The sequence below is a fragment of the Amblyomma mixtum genome, chromosome 10 (genome assembly GCF_055824585.1).
Source record: "Amblyomma mixtum isolate Tamu chromosome 10, ASM5582458v1, whole genome shotgun sequence".
Taxonomy (NCBI): domain Eukaryota; kingdom Metazoa; phylum Arthropoda; class Arachnida; order Ixodida; family Ixodidae; genus Amblyomma; species Amblyomma mixtum.
The window spans coordinates 124,724,125-124,748,104 of NC_143021.1; the positions used below are offsets into that span (position 1 = coordinate 124,724,125).

Sequence of the window (23,980 nt, forward strand, 5' to 3'; positions counted from 1 at the left end):
GGCCGAGCCGAGGACCGCGTAAGGCAGAGGCAAAAATCAATCAATGAAGCACACAAAAAGACTACGGTAGCGCGACTGTCGGCGGGGCTCGCTCGAGCAAAGAGCGTGCAAGGTGTCCAATGACGTGATATAAACACACACAAAACAGAGGCGATGCTGCAGCGCGGCCTTGAAAGTTTCGCGCGTCACGCTAGAGCGGCGTGCGAACGCTCGCGTTCCCTAGGTACACACACGTACACTAAATCGCATGAGCCAAGCTGTGTAGAGTACGCTAAGCCACACAATATGCGAGAATAAACACCGAAACCAGTAGCGTTTGGCAACATCATCATCATTCCTTATTCTGCGACGCAGTTACGGGGAGCTGAGTTATAGCCTTAGAACTAGGCAGACAGTGCAGCCGTGCAGCGGCTGCGTCTTTCCTGGCCCCAGATGCGTCGCCTGTAGCTTCCCGGCATGCTGCCCGGTTTTCCAAGCTTTCGTTCGCAGCGCCGCCAGAAACAGATGGTTGTGAGTAGTCGCATTTTTTCACCTCAATCATTCCAATTTGCTGACTTTGTAATTGAAACAAAATATTTTGTCGTTTAATGCAACAAGTTTGTGGCAAAAAGGGCTTTATCAATTCTTTTTTTAACGCGTGTAAAGTTAGGCGACATTAGCGCCATCTTTCCGTTCGCTGGCGGCCATAGAGTTTCTTACTATTACCTAGAGGGAAAGCTGGCGGCGCTGCACTTCAGCCACCATGGACGCTCAAAGCATCATGGGGCGGTGAGCTACTTGTTGCGGAACAGTCGTAGTTTTTCGGGAACACGGAGTGGCACTACTGAGATATTTCATTCCGAAAACGCTGTTCGTGTGTGCGCAGACGACTTTCGCGCGAACGCAGTGTGCAAAAACTATAGTAGTAAAAACGTATAGACACACGAAGCCAATAAAAGGTTTCACTTTTCCGAAATGCCATTAAAAAACTTCTTGAAGTATCTAAGCAACAACATTTTTTTGAAAACATATTTACTTTTAAAAAAGCACCTGTTCATTACGAAATATTAGTTTTTATAGTGTTCACTACTTGGCCAATAGGAGAGCGAGTCGTCTCTTATTTTGGGCAAACTTTGCACTTAAATGCTTTTCTGCTCGTTTGTTGCAATCATTAGACCAGCTATTGAATGTTAGGACGTTTGTAGTTATCAAACAGCTTTATTTTTCTATTATTTTTTGGCCAAAAGTGGCAGTTCCGCAACAAGTAGCTCACCGCCCCATGATGCTTTGAGCGCCCATGCTGGCTGAAGTGGTCTCGAGGGGTCGCCATGCAAACTCACATAGACGGGCTGCCAGCTTTCCCTGTAGGTAATAGTAAGAAACTCTATGCTGGCGGCGGATTGCGAGTCTCATGTTGGCCGCGCGCTACACTACCTTTTTTAGGACGCTGAAACGACTCTTTGTTGATGGGGTGCGACGGTTGTGAAGGGGTGCGTTTCTTCAGTTTGTTTGTGTTAAATGTGCGGCCTCGTTAGTGTTGTGGTAGTGTGACTAAACTCGGAAGGTGACAGGTGGCTCCAGTGCTGCGGAAGACGTTCTTACGCGCACGCAGTGCTCGAAAACTGCTCTGACGTACTGCACGCAACCACGCCTAGAGCGGCCGGCGCCCGATGCCCGATAGAAGAAACGGCTTGCCGTGAACGTTGACAAATGTAAGTACAGAACTGGAAAGTGACTTCTGCGATGTGTCGGGGGTATGATTGAGGGCTGCGAATGCATTTGGGTTGGTATTCACGTCTTGTTCGCAGTGAGGTGCAAAATGCGGGCACCCCGCGATCCTTTGCAGAGAGAAGGCGTTCTGACACGCTCGCTTGCCAACTATGCAACTTTTAACCCGCCGCCTCACGCTCTTTGCGTCAGCTCCTCGGCGCAGGAGTTATGTGATAGAATTTGGTTGCACGCCGAGAACTATGGGGTGCTGCTTGATTCGTTATTCTGACTGAACAGGAGCAGCGTGTGAAAAGGAGACCATAAGAACGAAAAGTGCTTGTAGCGGCGTGCGTCTTTTGATTCTGCTGCTTGAGTGTTTACTGGATAAGGAGCATTGCCCGTTCTACGTCGCAGTCACATCAAGTGCTGTGTTTCTTGATAGTTCTGGTCAACGAAACGACGATTAAAAATAGCAGGACCATTCCATTGCAGTGCAGCTGAGGTAATCGCACAGGTTTTTTGTCATTTTATTTTTTACGTTCACTACATTTATGTCATTCCCCCATTTTCAGTCTGAAGCGATAAAAGTATAACGTGATTCGCGAATAATAGTTTTAAGAAAAGTATGACAAGCTTTGTAAACCATTTTTTTGCTAACTATTGAAGGCATAGTTAATTAATCATTAGCCTCCACTCATGAACACATTGGACTGAACAGCTAGAGGTTGTAATGGGATGTGGCTTCTGTGATGATGTTTATGAAAGCATGGCTCTAATGCAGCCTTTCTTCAAATGCACCCGCAGTCAAGCCCTGTACAGCTGCTCCACCGGTATCATCACGCTACTTTTGCACCAGCTTTCATCTGTCATCGAGCCAATGCTACCTCAACCAGAAGCAAATAACATCAAGACCTGCTGGTTCAGCCTATCAGCCATTGACACTGGATATCAAGCATGTGCCACTTGTAAAAGGATAGGTAGACAAGTGGGTATATTTTCCTTGTCTTTTTTAGCCTGCCAAAAATCTTCTGGTCCAGGCTCCCTCTCTCTTTCGTTTTTTTTTCTTTTAAAAGAGGACCAAGGGAAAGGGAAAAGATATTGCGGGCATCATGAAAGCACTCCCCTAGTCAAGTGCGTTGTGTTATAGTGTGAAATGCTTTTTATAGTTTTTTCCCTCAGGCCTCTCGTGCTTGGAAATCTTGACCAAAGTATAGACCAAATTAAAACAATTATCTGCTTCATGACCTTTATACAGCAGTCTAAAAGCAGCAAATAAATTTTATAGGTTTACTTCACCAGTACCTACCTCTTACAAGGTATGGCATGTTTGAAGTGAACCAGTGGTGTGATAGGCATGGCCTAACGGGCAATGCAAAATTGAATATTGGCGTTCAAGTGGAGCACTCTGCTTTAGAAGCATAGGTGTTGCTAGCATCAATAATTGATACCTTACCAGGTTATCCTTGCATTACGTGAAACCCTGTAAAGCTTATATTTTAGCTGTACAGAAGAAAGGCATTTATTCGATATGACATGAGCATTGCTGAGGTTTTCTTTCACACTCCCTTTGTCACAACTGACTGCACTGTACAGTTGAAATGCATTTGGAATTGAGTATTGGTGCATTCTTATTTTTATTCATGCCGACGTTCAGTTACTGATTGCATTACACTAGCTGAGCCTAAGTCAACAAATATTGCTGTGACCTTAACAAGACCCCTGGCTTTACTTGAACCGATGCATTTGATGTTGCCTTTCTCTCGAGCTATCAAGTTTTCTAATAAGCTGTGTAAATAACTTAATTCACTTTCTCGAGATATTTATTGCTGCAATTAGTGACAGGTAATTTCCTAAAGAACAACCTAAGTACACATTTTTATCTTCTTTGGAACACTTGTTTGCTTGTTTCCCTTGTATTCTTATCTTAAACAGATATGAGCAGGTCCCAGCACTGGAGGGATGTGCTGCGGGACAAATAAAAACTACCAGTCCAGCTTCTCCCTTAAGGGCACGTTTCTGAGGCTTTTATCGCTTGTAGTTCTATGCAGCTTTACTTACAAGTATTGTATCTGACGCAGTATGTGCCTTAATATTTTGATTCATTTGCTTTAGAGTGTGCCACTCTTGCCCTGACGAACTTGCTCACCTTTGTACTCTTTGTTCATACATTTTCCCCTAACACCTGGTATAGCTCCAAATGATACATTATCTACAGCAACATGTGCATTATATTGCAATGTCTTTGTGCCATCACTTTTGAAAACAAAAGCTGCCTGAATTTTTGTGCAGACAAATCAGAAACACAAAATAATTTTCATATTTGATGGCCTGCATGTTATCTTCATATGACTGGAATGGCTTTGTGGTAGCCTAATTGGGTGTAACACGTTAATGTCAGTTCCTGTGAATATCATTCAGTCTTCGAATGTGGGGGCAGAATTGAACACAACAGTATGTTATAGCTTTTTCTTGTTCAAGGACGCATTACATTTAGTTCTAGTCTTGTGACTGCTGCTTATGCTATTACTCAGCAGCCTTACCAAACTCACTCGGAGTGCTGCATTTTAGTGCACATTTAACTTATTGTTGCTTCTCCGTGTTTGATTCTGTTAGAAGTTACTATAACTGTATACTTTGAATGTTTTCTTGTGCAGTTCTCCTGCTGCTGCATTCTGCCATGGAGGAGGCTACCTGTTCGTGCACACGTCTCATCACTAGGACGCTACCTCTTCCGCTGGTGATGCAGAAAAGTAACGACAGGGTTAATTGGAGAGGCATGGGAGAGGCATTTGCCCTGCAGTGGGCATAGTCAGGCTGATGATGATGATGAACAACAAGCAGGCTGCCTGATATTGAGGACAAGTGTCAGGATAGTGCACCAACAAAGTCGCTTAAGCATTTCCGTGCTGATGCATTTTTATTAAAATCAGCTCATAGCTTGATATCTACATCCATGGGGACATTTAGCATATGTTTGGCATCTGTTTGACTTTTAATTCACTAGTGTTTGCAGCCTTTAATGTTGGTCTTAAGACAGTGTAAGCATTGTTTCACTGTGTGGGATTTTTTAGCTGTTTTGGAGAGATATGTGTGTATGCATGCAGTTTTTTCCCACGGGTTTGTTATGTGGCTCATGGAACCTTCATGTTACAGAAGAAATTATTTCATTTCTGTGTTGTACAGGAAAGTGAGCAGTACTTATATGCACCAGGTGTTTCAGGGAAGAATAAGTAGTTTTCAAAAATATGGCTTTTGCTGCATAATATTACCAGTGTTAGCAGACACCAAAAAGCTGGTGAGCTGTATTTAGTAAGCTGGTTAACTAATTTCTGATAATTAACTTTTTAACTAACACAGGTTTACAACTGGTTGCAGTTAGAGACTTTTAGCCAGTTGTTCGTAGTAGCCATATCAGTTTTTGGAATGTACAAAACATGATTACTTTCGCCGCTGTGGCTCGACAAAATTTGGCTGCATCGTGCGAAAATACATGCGCTTTTGAAAGCACACAGGGAAAGAAACCCCTCCAGTGCATGTAACTGCTACAAATCTCTAATGGCAACTAGACGCCTAACTCTGATAGTGAAGGAATCATATTCTTAGCGGTAAGAAACAGACACAACACCAAGATACACACACACACACACACAGGACACCCGCTAGACTTCAACTATCTTTACTGGACACTTGTACGACGTAAATATGTATCACTGAGCACACTCAGGTGCCTCGTCTTCCGCAACAGGTCTAACTACGCCCTGCCCTCTCCTGCAAGGCATACGGTTGCGCCGATAAACAATCTCTTTTTCTGCCAACGCCAGGGAGGGAGTGCTTACACACGTCACCCGCCTCTTGAATACGAAAGACTGATAATTTCTCTTTTTTTTTGTCGTCTCCCAGGCCTTTCGTATTCAAGAGGCGGGTGACGTGTGTAAACACTCCCTCCATGGCATTGGCAGAAAAAGTGATTGTTTATCAGCGCAACCATATGCCTTGGAGGAGAGGGGAGGGCGTAGTTAGACCTGTTGCCGATGACGAGGCACCTGCGTGTGCTCAGTGATACATATTTATGTCATACAAGTGTCCAGTAACGATAGTTGAAGTCTAGTGGATGTCCTGTGTGTGTGTGTCTTTGTGTTGTGTGTGTTCTTACCACTAAGAATATGATTCCTTCAAGCCGTTACCAACTAGCCCAACTTAGTGTTTTAACAAAGTTTCTGATAGTGAAAAGGTTCACTAATAAAAATTAGCTAACCAGCTTACTACATAAGACTCTTCGCATGTTTTCTGGTGCCTGCCAACACTGGTAATACTATGCTGAAAAAGCCATACATTCATCTCAAAATACCTGTTTTTTGAAAATTACTTAGTCTTCCCTGAAACACCTCGTATATATGTAAGAAAAACCTAACGGGATTTAATTGACGACGTTTTGGTTGGACGGCCAGCCGTTTTCAAGTGTACTACAGCATTTGAAGCACACAGCTTTTGTTTCAAATGCTATACTATACTCGAAAAAGGCTGGTCATCCAGCCGAAACATCGTGAATTAAAACCTGTTATGTTTTTCAATTTCTGTGTGTCAGTCATTGTCACTAAGAGGGAACTGAGGGGAAGTGTGCCAAAGGCAATATTCTGTTCCTCTATTGTTCTCCATAAAATATTTTGATGCATCATGCATGTGTTGTAGCGCGTATGTACTACACTTGTGCACAATAAATGTAATAATTTGCATTTTGCTTCTATTATTCTTTAAGCACTCCAGGATAGTGTTCACAAAATGATTTTGAAGTGATAAAACTATGTTGGTAAAAGGGTTGTACTCTGTAGTTAACACACACTTTTCCAAAAGTTGATGTAGGAATTATACTTTCTTCATACTTGAGTCTTTTGAATGATGGTGGCCAATTGTCGGAAGACTGTTGATAGGGTGTTGGTAGACATTGTCGGTATGTGGTTGATAAGAAGTGTAAAGACTTCCTATGTACTTGAGTCTTTTGGATAACGGTGGCCAATTGTCGGAAGACCGTTGATAGGGTGTTGGTAGACATTGTCGGTATGTGGTTGATAAGAAGTGTAAAGACTTGCTATGTACTTGAGTCTTTTGGATAACGGTGGCCAATTGTCGGAAGACCGTTAATAGGGTGTTGGTAGACATTGTCGGTAAGGGGTCAGTAGGAATTGTATAGAAACTCGATAAGGGGATGATAGGAAGTATAAAGACTTTCTATGTACTTGAGTCTTTTGGATATCGGTGGCCAATTGTCGGAAGACGGTTGATAGGTTGTTACTACAATGTACAAAGGCGTTTAAAAGACTTTCTATTCAATGTTTATAGGTTCTATTAACAATTGTCGAAAGACTTTCTAAAGAATGTTACTAAAAATTTTTGTAAGGGCTAGTTAAATTGTAGTAAAGGAAATAGCGAATTTATTTGCTTTTTTTAGGGCGAGCATTCTGTGGGTGAGGCATTTTATCGTGACGATGTTTGTCTGTGTTTGCCGAGAGTGGGAGCTAAAAGCTCATACTCTCGGCAAACACAGACAAACATATCTTCATAGAGAGGCATATCTTCACACAGAGAGGCATATCTTCACACAGAGGCATATCTTTTCAGGCAGTGAGCACCCACGCAACAATCTTTTAAGAGGCTATGAACGCTTAAACTGCGGTATAGACTGCCGACGGCATCTAGAAATTTTGTAGCAGTATCGGTAGTGATATCGCATCATATTTCAGAAATGTAGGTTCAAGCTGCGGACGAGACACAGTAGAGACCGCTGTTTCTTTTCACAGCCTTTTTTGTTCTGTACCTTGCTATCATAGACGATGGAGTTGAAAAATATCCGCGGCAGGAAGTTGACCAAATTTTTAGTTACGTGAAAGTACTTACACTCTAAAAACATTTGTATTAGATTGCATTTGCGTCCCTCATAGCCTGAGTCGCTTTGGGACGTTAAACCCCCATAAACCAATTAGGTTGTATTTAACTGTCAAAGTTAGTGGGTAGAAATATTAAATAAAGTAAAAGAAAAACGCATAACACTAGGACGGCTGATAAGCTCCGTTTACATGAACGCGAGAGCAGCGCATCATGTCAACTTTCTCGTGCATCCCACTCATGTAAACAGGGAAAATGCGCCAGGAAAATGCACTAATCCCACAGGCAGGGCGCAGATGCGCAAGTGCAAGTCGAGTGCTGGGGTGAATAGAAACAGGTGCTCGTAGGGCGCCTAGGTGTGCGTGCACTTCTCTCCGCTCTCCCCTCCCGCACATCGAGACACCCTAGTTTCGGGGCCCCCTTTTCCACCCTGGGCGCCTACACAATACGCTCTCGGAAGGATAACAAAGCAGACCATGCTCAAGTTGTGACCGGCTGTCCCCCCTCCCTTCTACACCGCGTGCCGTATGCTTACATGCGAGCATGGCGTCTCCCCTCCGCGAGGAAATTTCGGGAAAAGAAAATGCATCAACAAGTAGCCCCGCCACTAGGAATTACGATGTGCTCTGTGGTATTTATGTAAGCGCGGAGCTCATGTTAGCGAGCGTTCGGTCTCGCCCAACTAATCCTTCTTCAAGCTACAGGAGGGCTACTGCTCCATTAATCTCCATATTTCAGAAAAAGCTTGCCAACATAGCTTCGCGACTTGAGAACGGGGATCAAGAATTATTTTTTTTTTATCTAACCTACCCTTTTCACCGATCCTAGACTGCTCTCAGTGTCGTAGGTAGCGTCGCGCTGCCTACGATACGAAGTCGAGCTGCCTAATGCAGGAAGAGATTTATTTTATTAATTATTTATTTAAACATACTGCAGGCCATTTTCGGGCCCATGCAGGAGTGTTTACAATGCACCACTGATCAAACAGAGTAAAAACAAAAATTCAAAAATACAGAGATGTTCTCTGACCCAAAAACAGAAAGAGTAGGAGAGAATTAAACAGAAAAGTCAATTTTTTCAATATAATTAAGAAATAGTTCCACGGACGTACACTTCACCGCATCTTCAGGCAATTTATTTAAATATGATATAGCGTCTGGTGAGACACGGCCAACTTCTAATTATGGAAAAGTCAATGCAGGGGAAACATTCGAGGAGTGGTCCAATACTGGCAGCTTCTAAAAATGGTAGAGCCAAGGCAGGAAAAACATTCGAGAAACTGGCCCAATACTTCCAGCTTCGAAATATGGCTGATCCAACGCAGGGAAAACGTCCGAGGAACTGGTCCAATACTGCCAACTTCTAAAAATGGCTCAGCCAAGGCGGGGAAAACTCCCGAGAAACTGGCCCAATACTGCCAACTTATAAAAATGGCTTAGCCAAGGCGGGTAAAACGCCTGAGAAACTGGTACAATACTGCCAACGTCTAAAAATGGCTTAGCCAAGGCGGGGAAACGCCTGAGAAACTGGTTCAATACTGCCAACTTTTGAAAATGGCTGAGTCAAGGCTGGGAGAGCAGTGGAAACGCGGGGCCTTCATAGGACCGTAGTTTGCCAACTCAATTCCTACATTGGACCAATGTCATGTGCTGCTTGGGATAAAAAAAGTAAATAAAACAAACAGTGCGCCAGGAAACGCTTTCGCCTTGCAGCACTTTAGAGAGCCAAAGTGCCCCCTGAATTTTACCGCATTTTCTCCTCTTAAAAATGTACAAACTTGCTCAAACTTCTAACTGTAATTATCAAGTGCTATATCATTAAGTGACGTTCATCAGCGAAATCATGAAACTGTATTTGTGGCATGCTTTAGATTTTGCACTGTTAAGTGAAAAATCTAAACCGTGTAAAACAACGGATCGTCAGTTCATTGAAAGGATCTATAAGCAAGTAATCTTTATTGAAAGCGGTGCTGTCGTCTTCCTGAGAGCGCCACGCTTTCGCAGTAAATACGTAATTACAATCCGACCTAACGCACACGCGCGTGGCGCGCTCGCACACGCTGCGTTACGTTTTCGCCAGTCCGACGCACTCTAGAGCCTACGTAACCGGCGGCTTCCTGCGCGTCCCGACGAGCCCGGCGCAGATTTGGCGCCAGCGCCGCCGACTGTGTCGACCCACAATGCATAGCGCAGAGAAAAGTGGCTGACGCCTGCGAGACCATCATGAACATAACACGAGGGGCGCCAGCAGCTCGGACGTTGCACTTGCGTCGGATAGCGTCGTGCTGGAGAGAAGCCATAAAACGACACCCGAGTATGTATGACACCAAGCGACTCAATTTCAGGTATCAACAGCGCAAAGAAAACGCGAGGGAAGAGATACGGCAGAGCAGCGGTCTCATCACAGGTGAGCGGTTTAAAACATCTGTTTTCGGGTTTCGGCCGAAGCAACCCAATTGCTGCATGCACCGTGATTTTTGATGAAATTTTTTCCCTCGTTTCTGTTTCTAGTTGAAGAATGTCACAAGTTGCGGAAGAAACTTCGAAATCGCTTTACCAGTGAACTGGAAGGTCGGCGCGCGGTCTGCGATCGTTCTGCGCATTCTCCGAAGACAGCCGCCAAAGTATAGAGGGGTTCACAGTTCGTCTGGCGTAGCAAAACAGGCGTTGCGTGACTGATCACGAGCGAAGCTAGCGTGCACGCCGAGCGCGCCAGACTATAAACGAGGCTTAAAAATTAAAATGTACCACCGCTCTCCGTAATGATTGCGGTGGACGACATGGCGTACATCTTCGACGAGTCTTCAAACTGCCCGGCCGGAAAGCTTGCCTGCAATCATCTTATTACTGCAGTGGTGCCCTTTTAGGTGATAATTGCATCCTTAGATTGTTTAAATGCAAACGCTGTTGGCACGGCAGCTTGCTGCAAATGCCGGTAACCGTTTCCAACATTAGGGACGAAGTCGCCCTCCATGAAGTGGAGCGAACACATTCTGGTCGCTTTTGACACATTAAAAAGTGCTTCTTAATCTCTTCTGATGGCCACAATCAACTTCTTGTAAATGTCTGAATGCTTTGGTATTCTGTGGTACGAAACATGAAAATAAAATGAATTTTGCAATGTGCATTGTCATGGCTAGAAAATGCAGGAGTGCCCACACGTGCCATTCCCTCAGCTGCATTTTATGGCTTATAACACATGGATAGGATAGGATAGGATAAGTTTATTTGGCTCTAGCACAAGTGTTTTATGTGGTCAGATGAGTCCATCCTCAACGGTCGGTTGCCCCTTTTCCAGGGCTCCGCTGGATGTTGCCGTCAGCTGAGCTCGCCGTATCAAACCGATCTGGTCATCGCGGCAGTCGCTGGACAGCAGACCCTCCCATTGCTCCGCACTTGGGTTTCGTATAACTGGGACGACGTCGACTTTTTGACAGTAACACATGAAAAGATATTGTGACCAAAATTGTTTTGGAATACTGGCAATCCAACAGTCTAGTGCAACTCAGTCCTTCCCAGAAGCTTTGATCTGGACATCGCGGCCATGAGGATGCCACTTTAATACGTCGAGCTGTGGGGCCCCTAGATATAGGAGCGGTTTCGTTGTTTGCGGAGCAAAGCGACATCGCATCATTTTTGTTGCCCCCCCCCGCCCCCACTCTCTAATATTTTTCCACCGCACTCCACATGTTAAACCCAATGCTTTGCCCAGCGTTAACGTATATAGAAGTGTGTGACGAGAGGCTAGTTGGAAAGGCATTCTGAAGATATAAAACATCTACTACGCTCGTCCTGTCTGCATGTTTTCTGTGTCCTGTCTCCTGGGTAGTTTTATGTCTTCAGATTAACGTATGCAGCTATTTGAACACTAATAATGCTTTCCATCACCATCTTTTCTTTTACCCGCCGCGTTGGCTCAGTGGTTATGGTGCTCGGCTGCTGTCCCGAAAGACGCGGGTTCGATTCCGGCCGCGGCGGTTGTATTTCTTTGGAGGAGAAATTCGAGGCCCGTGTACTGTGCGGTGTCAGTGCACGTTAAAGAACCCCAAGGGGTCAAAATTTCCGGAGCCCTCCACTACGGCGTCTCTCATAGCCTTAGTCGCTTTGGGACGTTAAACCCCATAAACCAACCAACCATCTGTTCTTTAAATCTGCGTGAAGTCATGCACTGCAGCATCTTCACATGAAGATCATGTTGTTTCAGCTACAATGGCTGATGCAGCTAAATAAAGTACACATAAAGCGTACCCTATACCCTAGCAAGCGGCAAATAAATTCAATTTGCTTTCCCTGGCTTCCCGCATCCAGTTGCAATCAGCGCTTATTTTCAGCCTCGCGCATGTTTGAACAGCGTCAACGACAATTGCGGTGAGGCGTACTAATGAACTTTGAATGCGACAGATAATCTGAGCTCGCATCGTTCAAGCGCGTGCACCATGAATGCGGAGCACAAGAAAGGGGGAACTTAATTTGTCCACATTAGTCGAAGCGTCCGTACTGCTTACACAGCGGCACGCAGCAGTTTACTGGCATGGTTTCAGACAATTAAATGCAGCCAGTTGATCCAAAACAAACAACAAAGTCCACAAAACAGAGGCAGGCGAGCGAGGCATAACTAGGCCCACTCGGCCCGCTCCTGCACAATGGAAGCTACAACGAGCTTTGTGTAGCTGTGCATAGGTGGCGCTGCTACGGATGCAGTTTAAAACTAGTCTATAGCGCCGTTTATACGGCGGCGTTCGCTTTTATTAAGCGCATTCCTGCCCACACGACAATTTACATATTAAATGTAGCCTTTCTTTTATTGCGACAGCAATACTACTTTCACTTTCAGCTCCTCGCGTGGCGAGGTCGTGGTAGCTACCATTGACCTTTAGCTTGACCTCTGCTATGACGTCATACCACCTGCCGCAAAAACCAGGGGCCCAACTTGTGCCGTCGCGAGGCGAGGCCGCGCTTGGTAGTAGCTGCTGCCAAACTCCTGCGCCCGCCGCGCGCGGCGCGCCTAGCGGTGTGACGTCACAGCTGCAAGAACAGGGCTCCAACTTGTGCCGTCGCGAGGCGAGGCCGCGCGTGGTAGCTGCTGCCTAAGGGCCGTTTCACATGCTGCGACTAGAACGGAAATAGTCGGCCTAGTCGGTGACGCCGCAGTGCGATTTTCGCACAGTGCTTTCACATGCAACGCGTACCCAGCGAATTCGGTCGGAGGGACACGCAAGGTTGCTCGATGTTCGCATAGGCAACCCACGATTAAACGCGACACAAACGCTGCACGGAATCTGTTGATGATATTATGACCAGCGTGTTTTTAGATGCAAGGCAATATTTCGTATGTTTTGATTAGTTTTGCTTACGCCGCGGAACAGCTCCCACGTGTCCCCACGCCGAGAGGGCGCGTGACGTGACGTCATGTGGGAGCTGTTGCTGCGGCCGCCTCGAGACTGGCCGCGGCAACAGCTCCCACGGGTCGTCACGTCACGCGCCGTCTCGGCGCTGCCCATTGGTCAGTCGCAGAGTGAACACACCGATGCTGCGACTGAATTACAACCGGACGGAACTTGGTCGCAGGCCGTCTGCGGCTAGACCGACGGCCCTCCCCAGTCGCAGACCGACAGAATTCGCAGCGTCGCGGGCGAGAATCGCATGCATGTGAAACGGCCCCAACGCCTGCGCCCGCCGCGCGCGGCGCGCTATTCGATTCGACTGGACTGAATTGGATTGGATTGGATTGGATAACCGATGCGTCAGCAATATGCACTTTAAAGAACAAATTAATAATGTTTGCTCCAAATTAGCCTATGGTTGTCATCTTTTACTAAAGGCCAGGGACTGCTTTGATCTTCCAATTCTACGCGTTCTGTATTTCGCCTTTGTGCACAGTCACTTATCTTATTGCCTGGAAGCATGGGGTGCTACATATAAAACATACCTAGATCCTGTTTCTCGCCTTCAAAAACGAGCTATTCGAATTGATAACTTATTCAAATAATACATACCCCAGCAGGCCACTCTTTCAGCAGCTTCGTATCTTACCCCTATCAATGGCATATAAACTGAAAATAGCTGAAATAGTAAACAATGTAATAAAATCTAACAACCCCCTGCCCCTTATTTTATTTAGATTACCAATGAAACAAACAAAGCTGCAACTAACAATCTATTTAATTTACCACCTTGTTACAGTATGTGCGGCCGGAGACTCCTAGAATACAGCGGAACCCATGTGTGGAATAAAATCTCGAATGAGGGTAGAGAAAAAAATAACTTTTCGGCATCTTTAAAACACTATTTAATTTCCATGGAAATGTAGGAATCAATTGTGTGTGTTAATCTTAAAGTTTTTTATTTTACACGGTCTGCAGTTGTTGTTGTTGTTGTGACTGAGAGAAGGATGAAAAAGAAATTGCACGGGCCTGCTACTGGCTCCAGCCAAGCCACCACCGCTGCCACGTGCAGATAGAGGAGAGTAAAAAGATCAGAGGAAGGAGAGAGAGGAAAGGAAAGACGCGCGTCGCAGCAACAACTGCGTCCGCCGGAGCGGACGCTCCTCAAAAAACACATAAGCGGCCGAAGCGAGAACAGTAGATTGTGCTTGTTTTGTATTTGGACCCCTCACTAGCCGTAAAGGCTATGGGTCCAACCAATAATTTGTGTACTGTTTCTGAGAATAAATAAAGAAAAATTAAAAAAAAGTCTAACCACAAGCACCCCCACCAGCTACACCAACAGCTGAACCATGGCATAGCTACTGTTGCCAGGTACGGGCTGTGGACTCGAAGAAGGCTAGGAAATGGGTCTTTATTAAAAGAATCTGACCCAAAAGAAAAGAGGGCCCCAGACCCTTGGAAGGTACAGGCTGGCTCTCCGAGCAGCTGCTCTCTTCCGCTGCTGGAGGAAGACTCCCTTCGTTGGCTCCCGTGCGTTCACTGTGCTCCCTCGAACGCCGTGCCCACGAGACCAAGCAGCGCGTTCTCGGGAGGAAGCGTCCCTGGGCGCTGACGGTCGCTTTCTCGAACGCCGTGTCCACGTGTTCGCGTCCCTCGGCTTTTACGTTCGCGTTTTCGAACGCCGAACATGAGCTCCGCGACGAGGCCGGCACTCTGCGATGCCGTGTACAGGTCGGAACGCTAGCGGCACAAACAGTTTCCTGAGCTCGCGGGCCCACAGGCCAGCAGTGTCTTGCAACGCAACAAACTCCTCCCCCCGATGAAGTCCTTCGCCGAGGCTGCGTCCACAGATGCAGGGTCGAGAGAAGGCGCTCCGGACGGCAACAGGGCAAATGCATGCGCTCACTTTGCGCGCACGCACGCACGCACGCGCACGCGCACGCACACGCACGCGCACACACACACACACACACACACACACACACACACACACGCACACACGCACACACGCACACACGCGCACACACACACACACACACACACACACGGAACCCTCTGGCTGCCGGTGCCCAAGCGACGAACGACTGCCAGACGCCGATTGCCGGAAAAACTCTCTCTGCCTGTTTTTGCTGAACAAGTATTCGGCTCACGTCAACACATGGCAAAAACACACAACAAAAGCAACGCAGAGGTCTAAGACGATGCTTTAACACCGTCTCATATTCTCGTAGCTTAGAATCCTCTACTCAGACCGTCCGCTTTTTGGTTCTCACTTCCCCTTTTATATTTTACGTAGAATATGTACTCTTGCAATATGAACTAAATTTACTTTTCACTGTTGTCTGCTTTCCGGCTACAGCAAAATAATTAACATAACAATTAAATAGAAAGTTCTTGGTCTATAAATTTACTCTCCAGGACCCAGCAGAAACTTTCACTGTGCTGTAGCCTGTCATCGCGTTGTCAAACAATGCAACGAACTATTTCAAAGTGGTCACAAAAGAAAACGATAAGCACAAGTAACCTCTCCTTTGTGCTCAGGGATTAGCATTTCAGCCGTGCCCTTCGGGGTCGCGTTCGTCTGACCACTTCAGCTGCGGAAGCGCAACGATTGAAGTCATCTCTAGCGCTCGACATTTCTTGACCACTGTCTTCGTCTCTGTGCCCTGTCCAGACACTGTGAAAACCTGGGCAGCACGTGCAGTGCCGAACCCTAATATACAATGGTTGCGAGCAATACGATGGCTTCTCCCCCCTTCACACTTTGAGCCGGCTGCACTATTCCCTTTCTGACAAGTCTGCTGACACGGCAGACGCAAACGAGTTACCCGTGCCTTTTCCTGTAGCCTGGCGCCATAAACTTGCTGTGGTGGCTTTCGACGTCGTCTTTTCCGGGTGATTTTCCCACACTCACTAACGGTACACTTCTCTCCGGGCTGACGAGCAACTATCTCGCTGGCGTTGCAGCTACGCACTAACTGCACGCAAATGACCGCCGGACGTTTCACTGCCTCTGGGTTATGCGACTCGTACCTGTGAGGACTGTCCTTTTGCGTTTGCGCGTCTGCCTGACTGCCTTTGAGCTCGTCTAGCTCATCTTTGCCATCCGCCCTGCGGTGGGGCCGTTCTGCACTGTTTTGTGCACACTTTTCAAGGCTATCCTCCGTTTCACTTTCGGAACTTATAGATTGAGGCACCTCTACTACTTTTGCACGGCCGTGCCGCTTGGACGCCCGAACAAACTTCTTTCACGTGGCGTCACGCTTATCCAACTCACATCTACTACTTTTTCACGCCCGTGCCGCTTGGACGCCCGAACAAACTTCTTTCACGTGGCGTCACGCTTATCCAACTCGGCCGCGGTCTGGCGCTTCTTTCCTTTGATTTGTCTGGTAGGGTGTTCCCCTTTTCCGACCTTACATCTTTGCCGGTCATACATTTGCATTGACTCCTGTTTTATGTCAACGCGGTTACCCGGCTCGGCAACTGTTTCGCCTGCCTTGTTAAACTTAAGCTCTGTTGTCAGGTGCTCCCCTTTCTTTTCTGCACCTTCGTTCTGACCAGACGCTTGCATTGGTCCCTTTTTCCTGGCATCGCGTCGATCCAGCTCGGTAGCGGTCTCTATATCCTGTTCGGAACCTCGCTCTAGAGTTGTCGCGTTTCGTTCCCACCCGGGCCTATGACGCGTTTGGTTCGCATTCGCAGCGTTAATATCTTTATACTCCGCGACTGTCTAATGCTTAGCGGGTTTTGTCTGGACAGAACCAGCGTGGCGCCTAAATGGTTCTGTGACTCTAGCATAGGAGCGCGTCCGGCAGCTTAGGAACTCTGTTTCAACTCCAAAGTGACGGAAGAGAGGTGTCTTTACTCTTCCGTAGTCATTCATATCCTCAGCGGACAGACTCAGTACGACATTAGTAGGCTCAGGCGGTAAAAGGGACACTAACATGTAGCTCCAAATATCTTTGTCCAATTTCGACATCTCACAGATACTTTCAAAGTTGTCCAGAAATTTTGAAATGTTTTTGCCTCTCCTGAATACTCGCAGCTGAGATCGCGTCACATCCCAGCTTCCCTCGCCAGTGGTCTGGTGGACTTTTGCCCATATGCGCTTGTGCAATGCCTGTTGCGCCTTTTCGCACAGTTTAAGACTACCTTCTTCTTGTGCATGTTCTTGGCACTCTGCTTTCTCACGCTCTGCTTTTGCCGAAGTTACGCATCCTTCATTCTTGACTGCTTCTCGTAGCATCTCAACTTCAAGCTGCAATCTTTTCAACTCCCGCTCCTGTTCATCTATTTCCCGCTTCTGTTGCTCTGCCGCTGCCCATTGCTCTTCTCTTCTTTTCCGCTCATTTTCTTTTTGCACTCGGCATATCTTTTCCCAAGCATCCGTTATCTCGTCCTCTTCAAACTCCACCTCTTCAATTTTAGGGCGAATCTCCGGCTTCCACGTACGTTGGTTTACTTCTAAACCAAGTTCAGCTGCCAACAGCAGCAATTCGTCTTTACTCAATTTCTTTATATTCATGGTTGGCGAGAGCCGACTACAAAATCTGCAAACTAATCACACACCCTGTGGTGAATAAATGCGGTCGATTGCTCAGATAGAACCCAGTTCTAAATCATCTGGCAATGCGTAGTCGCTTCAGCACTCACCCAACCAGGAGCCCTCGATGGCCACCGTGACTTCCGAAGTCAGGTACTGCCAAGTCCGGCGATCCAAGATAGTCGAGAATGCCTTTTAGCGGTTGTTTTCACGCCAAGGCTTCACTCTGGGCTCCGACGAAGGTGACTCCCTGAGCCACGTAGCGGAGCTCCGTTGATCCCGGATCCTCGAGGACGCTCTCTCGTCAGCAGCTGTCCACCAGCCTTGTCCTTATCCCGCCGCTGCCAACCAGTTTGTTGTGAGGTACGGGCTGTGGACTCGAAGAAGGCTAGGAAATGGGTCTTTATTAAAAGAATCTGACCCAAAAGAAAAGAGGGCCTCAGACCCTTGGAAGGTACAGGCTGGCTCCCCGAGCAGCTGCTCTCTTCCGCTGCTGGAGGAAGACTCCCTTCGTTGGCTCCCGTGCGTTCACTCTGCTCCCTCGAACGCCAAGCCTACGAGACCAAGTTCTCGTAGGAAGCGTCCTCGGCAGGAAGCGTCCCTGGGCAGTATCGGTCGCTTTCTCGAACGCCGTGTCCACGTGTTTGCGTCCCTCGGCTTTTACGTTCGCGTTTTCGAACGTCGAACATGAGTCCCGCGTCCGCGACGAGGCCGGCACTCTGGGATGCCGTGTACAGGTCGGAACGCGCGCGGCACAAACAGCTTCCTGAGCTCGCGGGCCCACAGGCCAGCAGTGCCTTGCAACCCAACACTGCGGATATTGCTTTCGCAATTACCGGGCTTAACCAAGCTAAGCCACAGCCATTTTTTTTTGGCGACTTTCAAGCCCGGAGGCCTAACTACATGCCTGTACATTTTCGTCACAGCAACGACAATTGGGCTACCCCTTCTCCAGCTTTTCTTCAGGTTTAACGTTTTCGTCTATTTGGATCGTTTTCCTTTAAAAAATTCTCGCAATGCATGAAATTTATTCATAAACAATTCCGGACAAACATTTGTCTAACAAAGCTCTCATGTGCTTTGATTTTTTTAGGTGAACTAGATGGCACAAATATGTGCATATGCACTTGAGGAACGCTGCTTCCGCCGAGCGATGCGTAGGCAAGCTCACCGCGTAAAGCGAAAAGTGCCCAATAACAGCGTGAAGCCTTGCCGTGCACATGAGCCAGTCGGCGCGCAGAAGTCTTCTTACTAACGCCATCTAACTCCCCGGCCTTTTCACTCGCAATAGCTGCAGCTTTTCGACTATTTTCTACCATGCTCTTTATCCGGCAGGATTCTAGTTGTTTACAGTGCCAGCTCTTAAATGATCATTTCATGTATTTAGTGCCGCCATTGTAAAAGCAGTAGTCGGCGTAGCGCAGGTGTGGCAACGACAGTGAGTTATAGGTGGGTAGGTTGCTTGGAAGAAAGGGGTGAATGGTTCCAGTGACGTCAGGCATGAAGTTATTGACCGTGCTACGGGAAGCCACTCCGCTTTGTCGTTTGAACCAAATGATTCTCTCTGGCAACTCCTCCCACTCTTGTTAAGATGTGAGAAACACGTACACAGACCTTGTCTTTAAAGGGAGACTGAGGCACTTTTTCTGAAAATCGGGCTGGCAGCGGCATCCTATAGTTATTCATGCTGTATACTGGAATATCGCATCCAAATAAGGCAAAAACAAGCGCGAATTGCCTTTTTTAGCCGAAATATGCGGCCTGTGCCGCGGGGCACGCCGCGCGGCGTGCCGCCGCCCGTGATTGGTCAAGAGAGGTCGTGACGTAACTTTGAGGACTGGAGAAGCTGCCGATGCGGATCCGGCGCTGCGTTGAGGGCAGATCGCAGCGTTCCGTGTCGTTGTAAAAGCGAATACGGCGACTATTTTTTTTTACTGACCACCGAAGAAAAGGATACTACAGTTTGCTCATTCCGCGTATCGCCTGAAACCAAAAAAGACACAAGCAAAAAATTCTATGCCTCGCACAAGCATACGCCAGCGTCAAAGACGCGATGCAGACCATGCGTAAAAGGTGCCAGCACAACCTCGGCTCGTATTCTCGGAAAGGAAGGGGTGCGAACAATACTCAAGTCAATTGCCACTACCGGACGCCTCCTGGCTCGCCCGGAAGGGCGTCATCCTAAAGAAAAGGCCGAAAGCACTGTGTACAAAAAATCCTGTTCTCAGTACCCGGCGTTGCAGGTTGGGGCAAGAAAGTATTTCAAGGAAACGATGAAGGAGCACATAGTTGGTGTCAAAATTAGCGAAGCGCAGTAGCCAAGCACTGAGAGGCATGTGACCACAAGATAGTGACGCAATCATGGTGCCCTGGAAACCAAGCCAAATACGCGCACAAATACGCTTCACTCCTGTCGCGTTCAGCAGATGCCAGAAAATATTACTCGCTACCTCGGAAACGTTCGCCCTTCCTAGATTTGCAGTTTAGGTTCAGTGAAGTAGTTGCCAACTATGTGTGTGTTTGAAAGCCAAGCTAGCTGCAACTCGCCCGCTGCCACAACTTGATGAAGAAACCGAGTAAGGTTGCTGTAAGGCCGCTGCTAATTCCAGCTGCAACTACTGTATAGGGCGCTGCCCTCGCGGCGGTGGCTGTCCATTGTGAACGACAGCACCGCCGCTACCTTCAGGGCGCCCCCCACCCCTATCCCCCCTTATGCATACGCTAACGTCGGAAAGGCGCCTGATGGCCCACAGCGGCCTTGAAGGGTCAATGCTCTTTTCCAGCTACCACGGTGCAGGGCGCTGCCCCCGCGGAAGGGGCTGTCCCATTATGAACAAAAGCCCCTCCAAGCACAGTGCAGTAAGGAGTTGGTACGCACTGTTATCTTCACGATGGCTCTGTCGATTTGTGGGAGAAAACAGGAACCATTTCCTAGCTGATCTGCCGAACTGACAGAGAGAGCCCAGGAAAGCACGATTCGAGCATTTTTTGGCGACGTGGGGAACGACATGCGTTCCTCACTTTTATCCGCCCGCTCATCGATCACGCTTGTCCGAACGCCCCACCGTCTGTGCCGTACCGGCTTCTCTCTCATCTATTGTTTAAGCACTGAGGACAGGGGGTACGCATCTGTACCAAGATCTTGACTAGCAGTGCGAGTGGAGAAAAGGGGGGGGGGCGGCGGTCTGCTTGGGACAGGTCAGAAGGAGACCCCCAACGGGAGAGGACGTGCATGCTCTCTCCACCGAGAGAGTAGTGTTGTATTTGTTACTTTATGTTCTTAGCGAGCCCCTGGGTTTGAGGCTGAGCTCAACCCACGGGGTAGGTCAATGATTGGAGAATTGATGCTTGGGGCGGGCCACTTAAAATGACCGCCCCATTTCTTTGTTTGTTACGGTTATAAAAACCGAAGTAAACGGATGGAGACCAGCCTGAGCTGGGGCTTCATGCTTAGCATGTAAAATTCTGCTACTAGGCTCTAACCTGCGGGGTCGAAGAGTAAAGTAGCGCAGTTTGTTTTTCCCTTTGTAAATTCATGTCTGCTGTTTTCCAGTTTTGCTCCTTGTATATGTTGTAAATATATGCTTCTCTTATATTTGTCATCATCTACGAGAAACAACGCCTCCTGGTCTTCCTTCACGCCGAAATAACTAGAGGAAGGGTTTGCGAACCTTCCTTTGAAGAATCTTTACTGTTGCGGTGTTTTTTTTGCAAAAACTCGGTTGGCATTCATTTCTCTCATAAATTTGTATCCGAAATCAACGTCGAACGCTTTCATTTTAATTGCTTAGCTAGGATTAAACGAGATGCCGCATATGAAGAGCTTCGATGCTTGCTTGCTTTGCTTTATTGTGCTTTGCTCTGCTTGCTTGCTTGCTTGCTTCCTTGGACACGTCGAACCGAGTATAAAATCACTAACCGAGCCTTGCTGAGCACGTCTCAGGTGGTCTGGCCGCACCTAAGCTGAGGAGAGCGACACATGCTTAAGCCTCTATAAGGTTTCTTCAGGGGCTAAGTGAGCATGTTTCTACTTTTAAAAGAGGCGCTTCTTCGGAATGGTGACACGCCTCTTATGCGCGAGGAAATCGATGGAACTGTGTCATGGTTCAGCCGCGCCTTTTCGATAGAAATCTCCAGAGATCACACTAGGACAAGCTCTGCCTGTAGCCGCTCTTACGAAAGTGTTTCGAGCAGAGTAAGCTTGCTTTAGTCGGCTTGAATTCTTCGTCACAGCAGCGAGCGGTTGCGCTGCGAGCTTGTGATCTTGCAGGAAAACAGTGGAAGACGACACAGTCGCGGCCGTAGTTGTTCGTGGACACGAACGCAGAGTAGTACCTGTTGAATCTGATTCTCAAGGTCGGCTGACACGCTTTGTACGTCACAACGCACGCAGTGCGAGGAACAACGCATGCAGCACGAGAAACAACGCGCGCTGAAAGCGCGCTCGGGTGCGCCGAAGCATCCCCGGCTCCTCAACATGACGTCACGCTGGCCGACATGGACGAGGTTTCCCTCTCCGCTGTTCCCCTCTCCTGCGCTCGCGCGGGGCGCGGGAAATTTAAACATCGTGTTTTTAATTGGCGATTGCGCCACTGTTTTAGCCAAAATCGAAAAAATAATTTCACAGACGTCATCAGCAATGACACTACTTCAAAACCCTAGAAGGTTAGCTGATTCGAAAACCGCCTCAGTATCCCTTTAAGAACCTGGCATTGGTCCAACACTTAGACCACATCATCTGCGACCTCTGAGATCACGATTTATTTTGTAAAGTTTTTTATTGCTTCACGGCATTGAGGGAGTTGTTAAGGTTAAAAAGGAGGGGGGGGATAAATGAATGAGAAAAAGTTGGGCAGTCGAACGAAAGCGAGGAAGAAGCGGTGATGTTGTCCTGGCGTCCAAGCAATATATGAGGACGGCTTCTTCAGCGGAAGACCCACTGCCAGGTGCCGGATTATCGTTGGCTTCAGCGCCGGACAAACACACAAGTGGTGAGCATCTACCTCAGTATTTTGGCAGTTACAGACAGGGCACCCTGGAAGGGGATATAAATGCCAAAATTGACGCCACTTCCGAGTGACGACAACCCCGAGCCGGATCCTGCGAATCACAACCTCCTCTGCACGGGCCAGACCGCGGCGGAGGGTTACCGCGCACGGAGAAACGAGAGCACATGTGCGGCTCCGGCGGTGTCGCTTTCTTGTCCGAAAGAGGGTAGCATCATCCACGCTCAGAAATCAAGGCGCTGATGAGGGTATGGTCGCCAGGAAAGCTGCATAATCTGAAGAGGTTTGGTTACTCAGCGGGTTATGTACGTGGGACCCACTAATTTTGGGTGGGTTGCGGGACATGAATTTCGGAAACAACTGTGGCTTAATCTCGCAAGAGAGTGGTACCAGTTCTGGCAGTTTTTTTTATGAAGCAAATCAAATGGCCAGCAGTCGAAATGATCCCAGCGAAAATTAACTGACGAGAGATATCTTGAATTGAGCAGCGAAGCTGGGCAGGCAGTCACCTGCTCACATGTTTCTCTGCGTACCGAGGGAGCCAGGCGCCGCAAGGTTGATGGCGCTCAGCGCGGACTTGTAGAAGGCATCGCCCACGTCTACTGACCTCAAGTGCCAGAGGAGAATTGCACTCTACTGCACAGTTCCGGTGACATGGCCGAGCTCGTGTGACTAGTTTGCCTGATCCGGCCGACAAGCCCATACGCTGAGCTCGGCTCCACTCCTACTGCTATGGAAGCGCACCAGCTGTTAGTACTTTTCCACTCCGATCGAGCTGTGGCGATACTGCTCTCCTCTCTGACGCTTTTCCCATCCAATACCATAGCTCTCATTCATTTCCCCCTCGCTTAAGTGTTTCTCTCATACGGCCAGGCTTCATGGTCGGGGCCGGGAAAGCCAACTAAGTGAACGCCGTGGAATGTTTTATTTTTTTGCCTGTAAATGTCCACAGCAATGCTCATATCAATGTAACTAACGCAAGGAATTCTTATAAACCGTCTTCTGGGGTGATTCAGTTGTGATGCGGAAGCATCTAGGACATTTGAAAGTGAGTAAACATTGGCACTTAGTGGTGAAGGCACTCCTGCTTCCAAGAAGTCAGCGAAAAGAGCATGTGAAATAAACTTTTTTTTGGGCGGACTAACGCCAACAAAAAGCTGAATGTCTCGGCGGTGGCGGAAGCAACAAGCATGCTCGACTCTCAACGAGGTGAATTCCCGCGCTCTCGACCGGGCTGAGTTAAAACTGACAACGAACTTTCAAGATATTGCGCGCAAAGCAACCAAAACACTCTGGAACAACCTAGAATCGGCTCCTCCTTGGTGCAATCAATTGAGATAAATTTGGTAACGTTTTGCATCACAAACAAAGCGACAAAGCCGCGTATCGGCAGCTTTGAAGAATGAAGGAACAACCATTAGAAAGCTTTGCGCCAATATGTTCAAATAATTTGCGTTGCCAGGGCTGGTCTGC

General features: G+C 47.7%; 1 long non-coding RNA gene across 1 annotated transcript; it reads left to right on the plus strand.

Annotated features, from left to right (window-relative positions):
- Positions 1–1,446: 1,446 nt before the first annotated feature.
- LOC149326863 (uncharacterized) lies at positions 1,447–4,937 on the plus strand. The gene is made up of 3 exons (XR_016286264.1): positions 1,447–1,691; positions 2,494–2,674; positions 4,344–4,937. It is a non-coding gene; the product is annotated as an uncharacterized LOC149326863 (long non-coding RNA).
- Positions 4,938–23,980: the final 19,043 nt, after the last annotated feature.